Genomic DNA, 18,445 nt, shown 5'->3' on the forward strand with positions numbered 1-18,445 from the left:
GCGGGGGGGGGTGAGCCTGGGCATAGACATGCAGGAAGGAGGCAGAGCTCGCGGAGAATATCTGGGGGCTGATCTGTGGGAAAGCGCTCGGCGAGTAGCTGGGGAATGATCTGTGCGAAAGCTGGGGGAGGAGGAGCCGCGGGAGGAGGAGGCGGGGCTGTGAGAGGGATTGGGAGGAGCTGTGGGCGGGGCTGTGAGAGGGATTGGGAGGAGCCGTGGGCGGGGCTGTGAGAAAGGTGGGGTAGGAGAGCTGGCGAGTGGGAGCTACGGGAAGAGGAGGCGAAGCTAGGCAAGAGCTGCAGAGGCAGAGCTAGGTAGGAGCAGTGCAGAGCCGGGCGATAGTTGGGGAGGAGGAGGATGCAGCTGGGTTTAGCTGCGGGGGGCGGGGGGACACGGTGGAGCTGGGGGGAAGCTGAGGAGGAGGAGCTGAGCGGGGGTGGAGCCTCCAGGTAGCTTTGGGCCCTGGGAACTCCATGGCAGGTGGGCCAGGGCTGAGCAGTGCCAAGGCCAGGCGGTGCCCTTTAGACTGCGGTGACATGTGGTGCCCAGTCCGCACTGCACCATAAGCATGACTCAAAGTGGCGGCCCAGTGTCCTCAGTGACCTAAGCCGACCCTCAGCATGGACCCCGGGGACACAGATGTGGAGAGAGGGCAGGACCTCTAGGCTGAGTCCTGCACCTCAGGACAGGATGCCCAGACCAGTTGTCCTTCCTGCCAGCTCCCCACCACCCCCAGGACTGCCAGCAGATTGCCTTTTTTTTTTTGCAGGCCAGGAGGAAAATCCCCGCTGTTTCCTGCTGCCCCTCAGAGCTGACAGGTCCCAAACAAAGCCAGCTTCCCTGTCAGAGCTGTTTCCTCTCTTCTACCTCTCAGGTAGGGCTCAACCCTCTCAGTGCCTGCACACTTTGCTCCTCGTGTCCCCTTGCCCTCACCTTCCTCGCTTTCACTTGATGACCAAGCCCTGTGTCCCTGGCTCTAAAATGCCCGGTCACCATAAATGCTCCTCTTCCTGTCCCTGCTGCTACTCCCTGAGTTCAGGCCTCATGGTCTGGGGGGCCCATGACCCCCAGATTTTATTACCCGAGATTCCGCACTGGCCAGGACGCCCCTGTCTTTCCTCCTCCAGAGGGTCCTCCACAAGCCTTTGAACTGCACACGTGCCCATCAAGCCTGGACTAGAAACCCCACCGCATCCTCTCCTGTTTAAGCCCAAACACCTGGGGACCTTGGGATGCTCCTTCCAGTGTCCCCCGCTCTCCCTTGTCGCCCACCACTCTGCGTCACTGTGCTGCAGACTCCCTGCACCCCAGGCACACACACGTGTGCTACCAGCACATTCCCTTTGGCTCCTGTGGTTGCTCAGGCCTGGAATGCTGCCTCCTGCTCTGGAAACTCTTGTCCTCTTTCCAGGCACAACTTGAACAATCTCTTCTCTTCCCCACCCCCAAGCATCCGGCACTCTGGTCTCCCAGCTCTGGTAGCACCGTGTACCTTCTCACCCACCTTCCTTCATTGGACGCTTGCTTATCTCTCAGGGTTGTAACTACTCGCTGCTGAGACTCTGGCCCCCTCGGAGCTCTGAGTTCCTGGAAGGCAAGGCCTGTGTCTTACTGGTTTCTGTAAGCCAGGCATCTGAGACACAGCAGTTGCTTAGTAAATGTGGAATCAGCAGAGGACTTCTTTCTCTTCCAGTGAGCTGCACCTACTCTCTCCTTGCAGAAGCTCGAGGCAACAGAAATGCTGGCGATGAGGTGAGGGGCAGAGTGTGCCTTCATGGGCTTTGGGCCTCAGGACTGCAGGGGCCTTAGTGACCACCAGGTCCAGCTCCATCCCTGCCGGCCTCCCGTCCTCAATCCTCGCCCCAAGAATGGTTACCAGCTGCTGTCGAACACCCCAGAACTGCCTCCTAGGGGTTTCAAGTCACGTGGGAGGGTCCCCTGAATGGTGGGCTGTTGGTGTTCCTCCCGAATCCTGTGGACTGAAGAAATAGAAATGTCCGGTGAGCTAGCGGCATCCACTCCATGGCTGCTAGCGTGGGGCAGCAGTGCTGGCATTACAGAAGGACTCCGTTTTTTCACTCTTGTGTATGCAGAGAACCAGGTGACAATCTGCCTCGGGCAGCGGAACAGTAAAGGTGGGGAGTGTGGTGTGACGAGGGGAAAGTCCAAGGGAAGTGGCTGCAAGGCCAGTTCCCTTCTGGGTGGGGGTTCCCAGGAAGTGGCCTGGCCATGTTGCCGGCGGGGTGGCATGGTATTGGGCTGCCCCTGTCAAAGGGACCAAGTGGCTACTCGGTCTTGATTTTTAGTACAAATAAGACGTTGGTGCCAAACCCTAAGATGATCTGATTTGTGACCTCCAGGTGACATTCTCTTCACCAGTTGCTTCCTATTCCCTCTCAGGCACAGTCCTGGCAGGGACAGGCCTTCATTCCCTCCCCCTCTGGTCATCTCCCCAGGCAGGTCAGCCCTCGTCTCCGGGACCCTGCCCACTCACACCTTCCACTGCTTGGCCTTCCTCGGGCGTCCTGGAGCCCCAACAGCTGTCAGTAGACATCGGGGTCTTCTTGGGGTTCCTTCTGTTTCCTCGAGCCACTGTGCCTGGTGTGCTGCCCCCCCCCACACTATTACCAGGCACCCGGCCTCCGGGACAGGAGAGACGGTCCTACTCAAGCTGTTCCCCACAATACAGCCCATCCTCTGTTTATGATGTCCTTGCCATTTCTGCCGTTGTTCTTTTAGGGGACTGTGCCTATGGACGTCGCCTCCTCTTCTGAGCCCCGGGCACCTGTTGGGAGTCGGCCTCCCTTTGTTGTCCCCCTGAAGCAACTGGCAGAATACACTGTACCCAAGTGCCATCCGAACACCTGCCGTTGCAGGTCACTGTCCCTCTCCTCCCCACCCTGTGTGCTTCTTTCCCTCTAAGGCCCTGAGCGGGTTGCCATTTGCTCCTGCCACGGGTTTTGTAGCACCACCAGCGCTGGGACCTGCTTGACCCAAATTCCTGGTTTCCTTTCTCTCCTTCTTGGTAGGTCCAGTTTCCTCCTGTGATAACTGCGTTTGGCCCATCCTCCTACTGAGCTGCCTGGCTTCTTTTATGCGGAGTTGTGGGGTTCTCTGTGAAGTCTGGGTGCTAATCCTATCCTGGTGGTTTGTGTTTCAGATTCCTCCTCCTGCGCCTCGGAGGCTGGTTTCTTCCTTGCAGGCCTGCTTTGGATTCAGTATTCGCCTAGAGCCTCCAAACTGTAAGTGACCCCACAGGGACTGTCCCACTGCCCCTCCCTCTGGAGGCTGGCTGCCACCTGGTATGAGCAGTGCCTGAGGAGGAGGTGCCCTGGCATCCAGCACTCTGCCCATGAGAAATGGCTGCGTGTCTCTTTTATTCCCTCGGTCACAGGTTGGCCCTAGTTCCGAGCCCCGGACTCATCAAGAAGCCCCAACGAAGCTCTGCAGTTGCGGGAAGAGAGCAAGTCTTGTTTCTTTTTCCCAGGCTCTCCCATTTGACCTCCCGAGCCTCCCCCGGCCTGCTTCCAAGATGCATGTTCCCCTGTCCCCGTTTTCCTCTCTGTCCCCTGGGCAGCTCTGTTTGGCTGTGTTCCTCTCAGCAGGGCCCAGATCCAGTGGTCCAGCCTGGGAACCCTACTGAATCGTGGTTTTGTCTTCCTGGCACTCTAAGGCCACAGGAAGAAGCTGCACCACAGGGAACCTGCAGAAAGAGGCAGGCGACTTGGATGCCCTGGTTAGGTGTGAGGCCTGCTGGCGGAACATGGCACAGTGGAGTTGGAACCTTGGGAATTTCTGCGACTTCTGGCACCCACCACTTGCATTCATAATACAGACCATTATATCAGCCTTAATGGGGGGCAGGCAGATGCTTATTTCCATGTTTCCATCGTTCCTGGGCTCTTCCCTCTACACATTCTTCACTGTCCCCAGTCTCTGAGCACATGAGCCAGGACCCGCATTCCCGGCCCTGCCCAGCTCCGGGGTGGGCTTCCACACGTCACAGTGCAGCCTCATCCAGCCAATACGCAGTCCAGCTGGTTTGTTTACTAATTTGGTGGGCAGGACCTGGAACACTTGTGGCCATCCCATAACCACGGTTACGGGGCTCTCCTGGGGACACTCATGAACCCGGTACAGAAGATGCATTTAGCCCACTCTTGAGTATGTGCATACTCATTGTGGCCACTTTGCAGAGGCCAGAAAGCACCTGAAGAATCAGGACAGGTTGCTCATAAGGCTTTATCTGGAGGCAAGAACGTTCCCAACTTGGGTGTGTTCTTCAGTTCTTTTTCCATGCATTTTCTCTTGACTCAGTTGACTTCATGCTGTGTTACCATTTTGTCTTGTACTGTTTTCATTTTAAGTATTATCTCATGTTCAGAAAGATCTCTCAGAAGACATCTCACTAAGCTGAGCGCCTCGTTCTGGAGTACATCGGATGTCGGGTTCTCCTTGTTCAAGACAACTGACAGATCCTCAGGACTGGCCCAGGATACCTTGGACCAGTGACATCCTGTGATCAGAAACTCTGGCACAGGGGGGTCCTCCTGAAGCAGACACGGAGACAGAGTGTAATGAGTCTCCCAGCTCAGTATTAAGCTGGACACTGCCCGACAACCTCAAGCAGTCTGGTTGTCCCATTTCCAAGGTTCAGTCACTCACTGCATAGCCAGAGGTCCCTTTGGGAAGGGCTGGGTGATCATTCCAGTGCCTTCCTGCCATGGTGCTGCAGTGGCCTTTACTTTGGGGATGGGGCCAATTCTAGTTTACAGTTCCAGGTCTGGAAACAGGCTCGGGCAGGACCTGGACCTGAGAGCATGACTTGTTTATTGGGATGGCTGCTCTCAGCCTCCTGCTGTCTGTTCTTGCTCTTTTCAGTATCCATTTGAGGCTGTCCCTTGGTCAATTGCCCATCCATTTAGCCCCCTGGGGGGCCATGTGGTGGTGACCTCCTCCTCCACTCTGTGGGTCAGGCCTGCTGGTCGGTGGTGTCTGTCATCATGAGCCCCTGGCTTCTGGCCCTTCCGTGCTGCCCCTGGACCTCTGCTGCACTTCTGGGGGGTGTTAGGAGATGCAGTCCCTTTCCTCCCTTACCAGGCTGGCATGCTGGGCCTGTGTTGTGCTGTGACTTATCTCTGGTTGGGGGCCTGACATTAGGCCGCCACCTCTTCCTGGCTTCCCTGTGACTCTCCCAGCTGTAGCACTGCTAGTCCTGCAGCAAATTGGGATGGTTACCCCACCTCCTGGTATGGAGGGCACCTGTGGGGAAATGTGTGTGTGTGATTTTTCTGTTCCCTCTGGTGGGGTGGGAGCAGTAGCTGTTTTTAGGAAGGGGTAGGCTACTGCTGCAGGTTCACTGGTTTCAGAGACATCTGGGGAGTCCAGATCTTTGCCCAGATGTTTCTGCTCCTTGTGTCAAGGGTGTAGGTTTTCCCAAGTGCGCTTCTGATGTTGGCATGACAAAGCTGCTTGGTTGAACGTTCAGTCACCTTCGATGTTCAGCCACTTTTATGGAGTCCTGGGTTTGGCCTTGGTCCACTGCCTGAGATGGGCCTCCTCTGTGGGCTATTGAGGAGATCCAGGGCTCTCAGTTTTCACTTTGTTAGCCACTCGAAGGTTCTCATCCCCCTGTGAGTCATCAAAGCACAGAAGTCACCGCCATCAATACCCATACATCACATACGTACACCTGGATCTTCTCACCTGCCAGGAAATTCCTCTCTACCTGTCAGTACAGCGAAAAGTCCTAACGTGCGAGTTCTAGCAGTGGGGCTGTGGCCTTGTGCCTGTGGCTGTCTGCACACCACCAGCCTCTGGGATGGGGTCCTTATTTCCAGTGGTTGGGTGAGGAGCAGTGATGTACCAACACCCCATCTTACCACCTGCTTTTTGGATCAGTCCAGAACCAACCATCTCAGGTTAGGTGCTGCTGAGGAAGTTAGGAGAGCCAAAGGCTGATTGGGGACTAACACCCACTAAGGGAGCAGGGAGGAAGTGGGGTTGGGCAGGGCTTCCCTTTAGCCTGAGACTGGGACCTGACAGTTCCTACATGACAGTCCCTCGGAGCCGCAGAGCCAGGGTCATCATTAGAGGCCCACACCGAGCCCAATCAGGCCCTTGCAGTGCCTGAGGCCTTGCAATCCATGTGGACGGAAGGGGCGAACCAACATCCAGACTGGACTCACTGGGAATGGGAGTGTGCTGAGCAGCACACATAGGGTGCCAGCTGCCTTGATATGGGCAGAGCTGGCTGCACCCTGAGGCTGGCAACTGCTGGGCCAGGAAGGGGGTGCACTTCCAGGGCATGTCAGCATCTGCATCAGCACAGCCCATTGGGAGAGGACATATCTGGGTACAAAACATCCTAAGGCCCAGCAGGTTGATGTGAGCAGGCACCTGCCCTGTAAGAGGCTCCTGGATCGTGCGGGTACACAGGTGCGCATGCTGCTCTGCGGTGCTCAGGCCGGAAGGGTGTACCTTGCAGGCCCACCTGTAAACTGCAGAGTGTGAGATTAGGTAAACATGAAGAGGAAGGAGCTGCTGGCTCAGGGCAAGAAGCTGCCAAATGCTTCAGAGATAGGGCCGTTGGAACCGGGCCTTGAAGGTAAAGGGGGTCTCCTTATGTGAGATATGGGGGAAGGCCCCTGAAAGGGCCAGATACATTTAGAGAACTCAGAGAAGTTTCATGACTGGAGCAGATGCATTTGTGGAGTGAGGTCATCGGAGATGGGACTGGGACACTAGACTGGGTCCACCTCACAGAGGCCACGCTTAGGAGTCCGGGCTGTGCTCTGGGTGCGGCTGGTCAGCGCCCTCACTTGCTGGTTTAATGGCAGTGTTTTACTTCTGTCCCTCGGAATAATTTGGTGATCACTTGGTTGGTCAGTCCATCATTTGACAAATGTTTGCGTGCGTGTGATGAGCCAGGCAGCATGTAGAGATGGGTCGCCCAGGGAAATAAGCTGCAGCCCTGTGTGACCCAGAAGCGGTCCTCCACAGACGAGCAGTGCTTCCTGCAGCATGCCCTTGTCCTTGCCGATTGGATGTTTGGGCCTTTTCCTTTGCTCATTCTCCTGGCTGGTGATGAGGTTTCCAATTCTTCTTCCTGACTTTAGAAGGAAGTTTGGAGACATGCCCAGTCTGAGCAGAGTGGCTGCTGATGACCCAGAGAAAGAAGGCATGGGGTGGGCTTGGCCAGGTCGGTTCTCGGATGGCCTGAGCTGTGACAGTGTCCAGGGCCGGGAGGGATTTGGCAGTGTGGGCCCCTCACTCACTACCTCTGGACATGTGCTCTTTGAAGGAGGAGGGGAGGGGAGGTGTGAAGACAGGGACAAGGGAGTCTCCTTGGCATGTTGTGTCACTCAACTAGAGTGTTCCCAAAAATGATACTTGGAGAAAACTTTAGGAACGGGGCCCGCGAAGTGTCTAAATGACGCTTAACTAGGGTTTGACAATAGTAACGTGCTGCAAGCTCGTTGTGCCATCTGCTGGCGGACTCATCCAACTTCACTTTCAATGACAGCAGATAGGTGAGCAGAGGCTTGATCAAGGAGTGAGTAGCTTCTGTAGCAGAAAGCTCTGTGCAGGGTCGGGTGGTGGCGGCGGTGCGGAGAGAGTGTAAAAACGAGGGGCTAAGACTAATGTGTGGATACATGGTACAATATCTCCTCTCCTTTCCCTCCTCCGACCACTCCTGCCTTCTTGATCTTTTTAGCTTTCCCAAGGCATAGAGATGTCAGGTATAGAATGATGGATATTAAACAAATTTGTAATGCTTGTTACCATGAAGATACAGCAACCCAGCTTGCATTTTCCTTGTGAAGAGCCTATACTAGGAGCCCAGGTGTTGGCATGGGAGCCCATTGTTTGCGTCCCATGGGTCCATGAGGATGGAAGTGCTCCCTTATTTGAGTGGACGTGTGTCTGTGTCGCTCATAGGGCTGGGCCAGTGTGTGGAGCATGCAGAGGGGCTGGGGGGATAAGTTCTAGAGCCTGGGCTTTGGGGCCTGGGGGCCTGGATTGGGATGTCAGGTCCTCTCTTCCTACGTGACCTTGGCACTTACTATCTCCATGTCTCTCTGTCCTTTCTTGTAAGCCAGGTGGCACAGATGCCACACACCTCACAGGGCAGTTGCCGGGGCACAGCCTTGAATGTCGTGTCCTCTCCTGGTGGGGCTCAGGCTCTCAGTCTTTGCTTCTACTTTTGCACGTTAGAGGTAATTCTAGCAACATTGACTGAAGATTTTGCCTGATTACCAGGCTTTGTAAATTTCAGTGTTTTTTTTGTTGTTGTTGTTTTAACAGCATTCAAGGGACTATGATGTGATCCTGGCAAAAGTCCTTTATGCTCTTTGGGAGCTCTCCAGTTGTGCCATGTAGGAAATGAGATGATTGATCTAGAATAATTGTTCTCAAACCTTTGTGGCCATGGCATATCTTGGTGTGACCAGAGGTTCAGCCTCTCAAACAGATCAGGAACACACCGCTCAGCTGAAGTGAGGCCCCATCCCCACACCCCTTCCCGTCTCTTCATGGCCCGTTCCTCGTAGAGGCCCGTAAAGCATGCCACAAGACAGTTTGAAAACCAGTGCTCTAGATCCGTGATTGGAAACCTTGCATGGCACGTTCAGATCTCTCAGCGATCTTGTCAAATGCAGCAGTTCTAGGGTGGCCCTGAGAGTCTGCGTGTCTAACCACATCCCAGGTGAGGCCCAGGTGGCTGGCCCATGGATGGCAAGCCTGCTCACAGGACACTGCTTACCTTCTACAGCCTTTGATTTTGAGTTCTTTACTTACTGATACTCTGATTATATTATAAATCGAAAAATTGTGTAGAATGAATGTCTCTATGAAGCGCGAAATCCTCGGTTATGCAGATGTGGAAACTGACCTTCTGGGATCTGAGGAAGACAGCAAGTATTTGTTTCTCTCCTAGCTTTGAGTGTATGCAGCATTTGTAAAATATTTTGTGAAGAGCACAATTTCGGTTAAGAAGCTGTTGGTTTATCCGTGCAATTAGGGAGAGTTGCACTTTGGTTTGGTTGCAATTTGGATGCTAAGGAGGTCTATTTATGAGAGGTAATGGACACTTTTCCAAGGTTGCTTCTGGCAGAAACAGGTGTGACCTGCTTTCAGACCCTGGCCAAGGCCTGCATCCATGCTCTAAGTCTAAGGAAAGGTTTAGAATTGTGGACAGCTATCGGTATATCTGGCATCGATGTGATTTCTTGATAATCTTAATGATATACTATCCAGAAAGAAGCCTTCCCATAAATGCCCTCCATTCCATCCTTTCTATCCAATACTGAGTTGAGTGCCCCAAGTTTAATGTTGGTAGAGTGCTCTGTCTTCTGGATTCTTTGCTGGGACTCCTCCTGTGTGTGTCCTGCTGCTTTGACAGATTGTAGGGCTTCGCTCAATCAGGCTTTGTTTCACTTCAGCAATGTCATGGCTAAGATGGGGAGTCCACTTTCACAAGGGGACAAATAACCCAGTTGCTAGGGTGGCCGGTGGTTTTAAATGTGACTTGTCCTATGTGGAATATGGCAGAAGAAAAGAGTATTCTTTGTGGCTTTGCCTCAGCCCTTCATTAAGAAGGATGAAAGCTTTCCCATGGTGGCAGAGGTGGTGTTTGCACCACCTGAGAAAGTGAGGGAAGACTGACTGTCAGATAGGCGGGATCCAAACACAAAGGTGTTCCTTTTGTGCCCGATTGGTGAGGAGAACATTCTAGTAGATGTGTGTTCCGGGGGCTTGTCGATGGGCTCCTTTAGTATCAGGCATGTAGGGGGCACAGAAGGAGTGGGCCTAGCTTTTTCTTGCTCCAAAAGCTGACAGTCTGCTGACTGCTCCATCCATTCCAACATCAGTGGCGATAGGTGACAATCATGCCTTCCTTCCTTCCTTGATCTCTTCACTCTCCAGTGTGTGAGCACCTCCTTTGTGCTGGGCATTGGGTGTACAAAGATGGAGAAGACAGGGAAGTTGCTCACAGGCCACAGACAGGCAGACGGTGTGAGGGGCCTTAAAGAAAGGCACAGTTCAAAGGTTCTGGAATCTCCAAGGAGAGAGACAGAACTTCGGCTGGGGATGGCGGGGCTGGGGCTACGGAGCTCAGTGTAGGGGGAGGTTTGATACAGAATGCACTGTATTCTCGTCACTTCCGTCAAATATTCAGCTCTCCACAGGTACCTCTGAAGGGCCTGCAAGTGAACCTTCCCTGGGCACCTTTTATAAAGCACAAGAATCTCTTTTCCCAGCCACCCCTCTTCCACTCAGTTTTCCACCCCTGGGACAAAATCAGCAGTGAGAAGTAGAGGGACCACATATAGAATCCTTAAAGAAAAGTTTCTGGAAGAATATCCTGTTCTTCTGGTGTTTCCTGAGCTCTCTCAAAGCTGGGGCCTTTGCTCCCATGACAAGCAGGTTTCTAATTCCTCTCTGGCGCCCTGGTGATCTCGGCCTCCCTTGTAGCATAACCGTGCTTCCACAAGCACAACTTTGTCCAGGGGTTGCCCTGGCTCGTGCTGCTTGGCATTCAAGTTCCGGAACCTGTCTAGCCTCAGTTTGCCCACCTGTCAAGTGGGAATAATAAAAATGGTCTTCAACTCGTGGGGTTACTATGAGCACTAGATGAGCGTGGGCTCAGCCATTACTCTGAGCTTCATCAGGCTATGACCATAACGTGGCTTTGTTCAAGGCAGGCTTCCCCTGCTTCCTGGGTCATAGGGGCCCCTTCTACTCCCCCAGTTTGTGCTCTTCCCCACTTCCTAGCACTCGGTGCCTCTGGCCTCCGTACGTCCCGTGTGTTCGTGAAGCCTCTGAAGTTGACTTCCGGGACTGCTCCTTCTTCCTGACAGACTTGATGGAAACTCTGGTCCCTGTCTGTCGCACTGTCCTACTCCTTTTGTGCAAGGTTACACTGGGCAATTTCAGTTGTCTGTGTGCACGTGTGTGCACTGTTACCCCAGCTAGACCAGAATCCCTCTGAGGACAAGGACCCTGCCTAGTTTATCTTTATGCTGTTCCCAGGGCCTGCCTCTGCCAGAGGAGACACTCCGGAGATATTGATGGATGATGGCAATAAACTGTTCCGTTCAAGTCATCCAGCATCCATGGATTCTACTGTGACAAGTCGCTGGACCACACTGGGCTTGGCTGATGAGTGAGATGGGCCCTGGCCTAGAGGCAGTGCATGCTGATGCTAGTGGGGTAAGAAAGACAAGTATGTCCGTAGCTCTCCTTTGAGGCAGGACCAGACACCAAGCACAGAACTACCTGTGACATAGTTGGAGGCCCAGGAGAAGCCAGGACACATGTCCCTGGGAGATCAGGAATGCTCCAGAGGGAGGCTGGCTCTGAGCTGTGCACTGAAGATTGGGCAGGGTTTTGAAGGGCAGGGTGATAGAGGAGTCCACTCCCCAGAAATCACCTTCAGTGTGGAGGGCAGGAGATCAGAGGCGGTAAGGAAGAGTAGCCCAGGCAAAGGAAGTGGGGCAAAGGGGGTTCCCCCATCTTATCTGTCTTTGGTCCTTGAATGAATCTGGCGGTATAGGTGCTGTTAGATCCGTTGGATTGATGAGGAAAGCGAGAGCACAGAGGCCAAGAGACTTGGCTAAGTGCTCTCAGTTGGATAGGGAGGGTGGGATTCAAACTCAGGATGGGCCAACACAGAGGCCGTGTGTCCGCCAAACGAGGTGGGAACACAGGGCATGCACTGAGCTGTGCTCCTGAAGTTTGGGGCCGGCCCTGGCTTGTGCGTGTGTTCTTCATCAAGTCCCTTTGCTACACATCTGCAAAGCAAGGGACTCAGCCTCAGTGACCACTTCAGGTCCTTCCAGGTCCGGTGCCGTGTGAGTCAGGGTTTGAATCGTGCTGCTTATCTGTGAGCCAGGCCACATCTTCCTTCAGAGTGCAGGAGGCACTGTTACACTTGAATCAAATGAGTATGCATTTCACAGAATATACTTCACGATGGCAACCGAAGAGTCAACTCTCTTTATTCATCTCTGGCTGGTCCTCTGTCCAGTGGAAAGGGACGCTGAATCCCAGGGGAGATGAAGGGCCTGCTATGCTGCACAGCTGTCTGAAAGCACCACCCTTAAACTTGCACCCCTAACACCGCAGTTGAGAACGGCCAAATTCAGCCTATGCATTCATCCCCACACTTGAGAGTCCTGCTGAAGGATTCTCCACAATGACCTGGGGTGACAAGTGTCCACCAAGTCTGTCGCTTGCTTCTGCGGATCTGTGCAGTCCAAGGCCATGTGACTTTAAAAACTGCATACCTCTTTACTTTGCTGCCAATCCCTGCATGTACGTCTTCCTACTGGGGTACAGCAGGGCTTGGAGATGGGTCGGGGGGAGATGAGGGAGTGTAAGTGTCATCTGTAGTCACAGCAAGTCTGCCCTCGCTTTCCTCCCTCTCTCTCAGACATCTGGGCGCTTGCTTGTGTCCCCTCCTCCCTCCTTTCTCCTCCTTCCTGGCAAAACTACTTATTGGAGTACATCCTATTTGTTAAATGACTGCTGTTTATATCAAATCAACCCCAAAGCAGTACTGTCAGTTTCCCCCTGAAATATCAACAAGGCCACCGCTTTACACTGCTTGTACGTTCGGGAGAGAGGAGAGTCAGGGAGAGTTGGTGTGTTCCGAGCATCCCCACGGTACCCAGAGAGGGAGTTCAGCACGCCTGCTGTGCGTGGTCTCTGCCGTAGTATGCACAGCTAAGATTCCTGCAAGGCGTTGCAGCTCACAGCGTGCTTGCCCGTGGGTCCTTGCGTTCCAGCTCAGGGAGAATGCCTCTCCGGTCCTTTTCCTCATCCTGGTGCTATGTCAGATTGTCCTCAGGCTCCTGGGACTGCATTATCACTCTCTCCACTTGACAGATGAGGCAGCTGAGATTCAGAGAGGGAAAGTGACTGACCTCAGTTTGCACAGTATATGACCAAGGCAGGACTCAGTCAGGCAGCCCTTCTGACTCCAGCTGTGGTTATCGGCTCCCTCTACCCACAGAGAACGGAGGGTAGACTGTAGGCCCTTGGGTTTCCCGAAGCCCAAGCTCGGGAAACATTTGCTGCTGTGACTACCTTTTGGGAATTCAGTCCTGACCAATTCAGAAGGTTAGCTTTCTTCTCTGTCTCTTTGGTCCCCGGATTGCTCCATTCAATTCAGAGCCTGCCCAGCACAGCTCCCCTCTGCCTGTGGTTCATGGTTCAGGAAGCCTGACCCTGACCTAGCTCTTCCTCCTGTCCACTCAGTGTCTACCTAACCTCACGCAGATTTCTTACCTCAGCCACGGAAGAAAGACAGCTCTTAGTTTGAGTCCCTTGTGTTGTGTGCCAGCTCAGGCTGTCATTTTATTTCTAGGTCACATGGGGGTCACTCATTCCCAGGTACGTTTGCGCTCTGGTTATCTGGAATTCATTCTCATTTCCTTATTCCCTTGCTTCTGCTTACATACTCTCCTTTCTTCTGCATTGTTATCTGGGCCCCAAGCCTTTTATGAGTGTCTGGTTTCCCTTCTGTAACTCTCCGGACCAGACACAGATGCACAGTGAAGCTAATGAAGTTTATGATTAAGCTCCAAGGTCACTGCTTGCACAGGCCTAGAAGGGGCCCTAGCAGTCTGCTTTATGCTAGTCATATGGCTCGTAAAATCTACAAAAGATTTTTCAGCTGCAGTCGGTTCAGGGCACCTCTCTTTTCATTTTGCTGTATCCGTCTCTCTTGCTCTAATGTACGTGGCAATGCAGTAGCCATGGGCATGTTGGGAATCTGGCCAAAGGGAGGTTAACTTGGGATAGGTTGACTTTGAATTTGGAGAGACGTATTTAAGGGTCTCCCAACCAACTGCACACATAGTCAAGTTACTGCAAACTGCCCTGTATTGAAGTTGCTTTCAGGAATACCTCCTTGTGTGCCAGCACACCCAGGATCAGGACAAGGGCAGTGAGGTGGGAGGGCACAGTGTGATGTCATGTGCTTCCCAGCACTAGGTGCCTGAAGGATATTGGCTCTGGAGAAGGATCAAGGTTTGCAATGTATGGAACCAGAAGCTGATCTGCAAAAAAGTCTTCCAGTCATGAATCAGATATGTGAAACTGACAGACATGTTCTCTTGTGTCCAGAATATACTCAGTGTGCCATGTACGCGGTTATAAACCCAACAGATTTATATTAAAATTTGGATGGGGGTTGTATGCAAAGGCAGTCTTAAAAATCGCTGTGATTGTGAGGCACGGACGGGTAGCAGGACACAAACATTGAGTAGTGTGCAGAAAAGAGGGAATTTAGCAGGCCTGAGACTGCTTATAAGGCTGCCACCACCACCACCCCCCGCTGGCATCTGGGGACTTGGCTGTCAGAGTGTCCCCAGTTAACAAAAAACTGATGACCTAGCTTGCTTGTGTTTCGACTGTGTTTGAAAACAATGTGGTTCATGCTGAATCTCTGTTTTCCTTCTGGGGGTCTGGACTTTTGGGGCACACTAGGCAGAGGGTGCCGGTGTGACCAGCCCTGAATAACAACCGTGGGCACTGAATCTAGCCTGCTTTGGGCAGAAACATGACACACGTGTCTCTGCATTTTCGTTGCTGAGGGAAGGATGTTCTGCGGCCCCTCATGAGAAGCAGAGAACATACGCAAGTCTGCACATGGGTTCCTCCAGGCCTGTGGTTTTCCCCCTTCTGATCCACCCATGTGCCTTACTACATTGATTGCCATAATAAATTTTAACTGTGAGTACAGTTTGCTGAGTCCTGTGAGTCTCAAACTGTAGCAGACAAGAAAAGTAGTAATGACATATTACAGAGGTGTGTCAGGTAGTTAATAAAATCTATGCTTGTGTCATGTCATTTTTCTTGAATTTTGAGATGTGTCTAACATTTGTTGACTTTTCAAATGTGTACTCTACTGTATTTCTTTTCTCATTTTAAGTATTTACTTTCGTTCCTGATTTTGTATTGGTAATTCTATATTCTTATCCTTAAAGAGGGCCCCCAGCGTTATAAGCTTCAGGCCCCACAAAAACTGAATCTGCCTCTGTCATGAATCCAAGACTTGTTGTTGACTTTGTTATTGTCACCCCGTATTTCATAGGTGGGGTGATTAAAACCCAAAGGTCTAAGTCAAGCTTACTTGGCAAAACTGGGACAGGATCCAGGTTTTCCAATTCCCAATTTAATGCCCTTTTTCCTCCATTCCATAAAGTGTTTTGACGAGTTGTCTGTAAACCATGGTCACAGTGCACCAGCCATATACTGTATGGCACTTAGGAGGCTGAAGTTCTAGTCCCTTCTCTTTCAGTAGGTGGGTAATCTTGAATGAGTCCGTTCACTTCTGGGACACGTCTTCCCCTTTTGTAAAACAAAAAGGCTGGCCTAGATGGTCTTGATAGGCCTTTCTCTCTCTGATATTCCCTGAGTTTGTCATTCTAGAAATGCTGAATCACATAGTAATAGTTGAAACCTTCATCTTCTTGTCCTTTGTTCTTCACCATCTCTAAAAATGGATAAAATACCTACCTCTCTGCATGTATGTACCACCTCCTCTTTCTCCATTCATCCATCGATGGACACCCAGGCTGCCTCCACATCTTGGCCATTGTAAACATGCTGCAATGAACATATGGATGCACAGGCCCCCTCGAAGCAGCACTTTGGGTTTCTTCAGATAAATACCCAGATGGGGGATTACTGGGTCCTTCTTTGTCTCTTGTTATAGCCTTTGTTTGAAAGTCTATTTTGTCTGCTATAAGTATTGCTACTCCAGCATTTTTTTGTTTCTATTTGCATGAAAAATCTTTTTCCATCCCTTTACTTTCTGTCTCTGTGTGTCTTTCAGTCTGAAGTGGGTCTCTTGTAGGCAGCATATGCATGGGTCTTGTTTTCTTATCCAGTCATCTACCCTATGTCTTTTCATTGGAGCACTTTATCCATGTACATTTAAAGTGATTATTGATAGATACATAGTTGTTGCCATTTTATTCATATTTATGTTCTCCCCCCCCTCTTAAAGAAGTCTCTTTAACATTTCTTGTAATATTGGTTTGGTGGTGATGATCTTTTTACCTTTTGTTTCTTTGTTTTTTTGTTTGTGAAGCTCTTTATCTCTCCTTCAATTTTACATGATAGCCTTGCTGTGTATAGTAGACTTGGTTGTAGGTCCTAGCTTTTCAGCACTTTGAATATTTTGTGCTGATCTCTTCTTGCCTGCAAAGTTTCTGTTGAGAAATCAGCTGACAATCTTATGAGAGCTCACTTGTAGGTAACTAGGTACCTTTCTCTTGTTGCTGTTAGGATTCTCTCTTTGTCTTTAACCTTTGCCATTTTAATTATAATGTATCTTGGTGTGGGCGTCTTTGGGTTCATCTTGTTTGGGACTTTGCACTTCCTGAACTTGTATGTCTGTTCCCTTTTCCAGGTTAGGGAAGTTTTCAGTCATTATTTCTTCAAATAGGTTCTCAATCCCTTGCTTGTTTTCTTCTTCTGGTACCCGTATGATGCAAATGTTGTTATGCTTAATGTTGCCCCAGCGGTCTCTTAAACTATCCTCATGCTTTTTTAAAAATTCTTTTTTTCTTTTTGGTGCTCCAATTGGGTGTTTTCTACTACCGTGTTTTCTAAATCGTGGGTTCAATCCTCTGCTTCATCTAATCTGTTGATTCCCTCTAAGGTAGTTTTCATTTCAGTTATTGTATTCTTCATTTCTGACTGGTTCTTTTTTGTGATTTCTACATCCTTTTTTATGCTTGCTATCTCTTTGTTGAAGTTCTCACTCAGTTCATCGATTCTTCCCCTAAGTTCATTGAGCATCCTTATAATCATTGTTGGGACTATGTCTCTGGTAGGTTGCTTGCCTCCATTTCATTTAGTTCTTTTTCTGAAGTTTTCTCCTGGTTGGTTTTTTTTTGCCATTTAGGACTTATTTCTTTGTTTCCTCATTTTGGCTATCTCTCTGTGTTTGTTTCTATGTGTTAGGTAGATCTGCTACATCTCCCAATCTTGGCCAGGTGGCCTTGTGTAGCAGGTGCACCATGGGGCCCTGGCACAGTCTCCCCGGTCACCTGCTCCAGGTGCTCCAGGAGTGTCCCTTGTGTGTGTTATATATATATGCCTTCCTGTTATAGTTGAGCCTTGATTGCTATTGGCACGTCAGTAGGTAGTATTGACTCTCAGGCTGATTGGCTATGGGTTATGGTCATGTCCACTGCTTATGGGCTGCTGTATGGGGGAGCTTACCCCGCAGAGCAGGATTCACCCCAGTGCACTCTGCTGCCTGCTGATACTGACCTTCTGGGTGTGCTGCTTGTGGGGCTAATTGGGTTGTGCTCTGCTGTGGTCCGAAGTTGACTTCCAGGTATGTTTGTTCTGGGGCCTCTTGGGAGGGGCTCCAGTGCAGGCCAAGGTAAGCCACTCCCTGTGACTGGCTGGGGAGTACCTGGCAGGAGCTGCAGTTGGTCACCCCCTGTGCTGGACCTGGAGGCATGTTGCAGAGGCCACACTGCAAACTAAGGACAGCTGCCAACAGTACCGGGCCTGGGGTAGTTCTGCAAAAATCCTAGTGCACCCTGAGGCCTTCTGTCACCTGCCAGTTCCCATAAGGCTCAACCACTGATATAGTCTTGTCGTACGAGCTGAGTGCGGCAGGGTCCCAGGGAGTCACCAGGGTGGGGCGAGCAGAGCTCACCAGGCCAGTGCAGATTCAGATTTGGCCATGTGGAGGAGGGCTTTACACAGGAAAGAGGTTTCTACACAGAGAAAGTGGTTACTGTCCCTCTAGTCCTTGACCTGAAGTCACACAACTAAGTCTCTCCCTGTATGTCTCTGACTCCTCCCAAGTCACCATACCTCCACTAGAGTCCAGGGTGAGTGCCTGTGAGTGAGTGAGTCTGTGCACTGGCCCTTTAATAGGACCCCTGGGTTTCCTGCAGCCTTCTGTCTCACTCAGATAGTTGGAATCCCTGCTGTTTTTCACAGCCAGATGTGGGGGCTCCTCTTTCTGGCACCAGTATTCCAGGCTGGGGGGCCTGGTGTGGGGCTGGGGTCCCTCACTCCTTCTTGGGGTGGGGCTCTGTGGCTGAGATCTCCCTCCCAATTCTCAACTGCTACATGCAAATGTGTGGCCGGCTGTTTAATGTCTCTGCCCCTCCTACCAACTCAACATGGCATCTTCTTTATGTTCTTAGTTATAGTACTTCTGTTCAGCTGGACTTCAGATGCTTCTCCAGGTTAATTGTTCTATATTTTAGTTGTAATTTTAATGTGGTTTCCGGAGGAGGCAAGTACAGCATTTATCTGCCATCTTGGATCTCAGGAATCAGAATTTTTCATGGTCATTGAGCTAAGCTGCCTAGCAAGTTTACTGGAGCCTCACCAGATTGATTAACCTGTGAACTCTCTCCTATGTAACTTGAAAAGCCAAGAAGCTAGTCTTCAGCAC

The 18,445-nt window shown here is 51.3% G+C and overlaps 1 protein-coding gene across 1 annotated transcript in view; it reads left to right on the forward strand.

Moving 5' to 3' along the window:
- MAMLD1 (mastermind like domain containing 1) overlaps positions 1 to 18,445 on the forward strand; it is a 486,280-nt gene that overhangs the window by 266 nt on the left and 467,569 nt on the right. Inside the window, exons 2-5 of the mRNA XM_074324231.1 lie at positions 770 to 874; positions 1,694 to 1,752; positions 2,740 to 2,876; positions 3,161 to 3,242. The gene's annotated coding sequence lies outside the window, so the exon portion shown is untranslated. The remainder of the gene's footprint in view (positions 1 to 769; positions 875 to 1,693; positions 1,753 to 2,739; positions 2,877 to 3,160; positions 3,243 to 18,445) is intronic.

Source organism: Rhinolophus sinicus, chromosome X (assembly GCF_036562045.2).
Source record: "Rhinolophus sinicus isolate RSC01 chromosome X, ASM3656204v1, whole genome shotgun sequence".
In the NCBI taxonomy this organism is placed as follows: domain Eukaryota; kingdom Metazoa; phylum Chordata; class Mammalia; order Chiroptera; family Rhinolophidae; genus Rhinolophus; species Rhinolophus sinicus.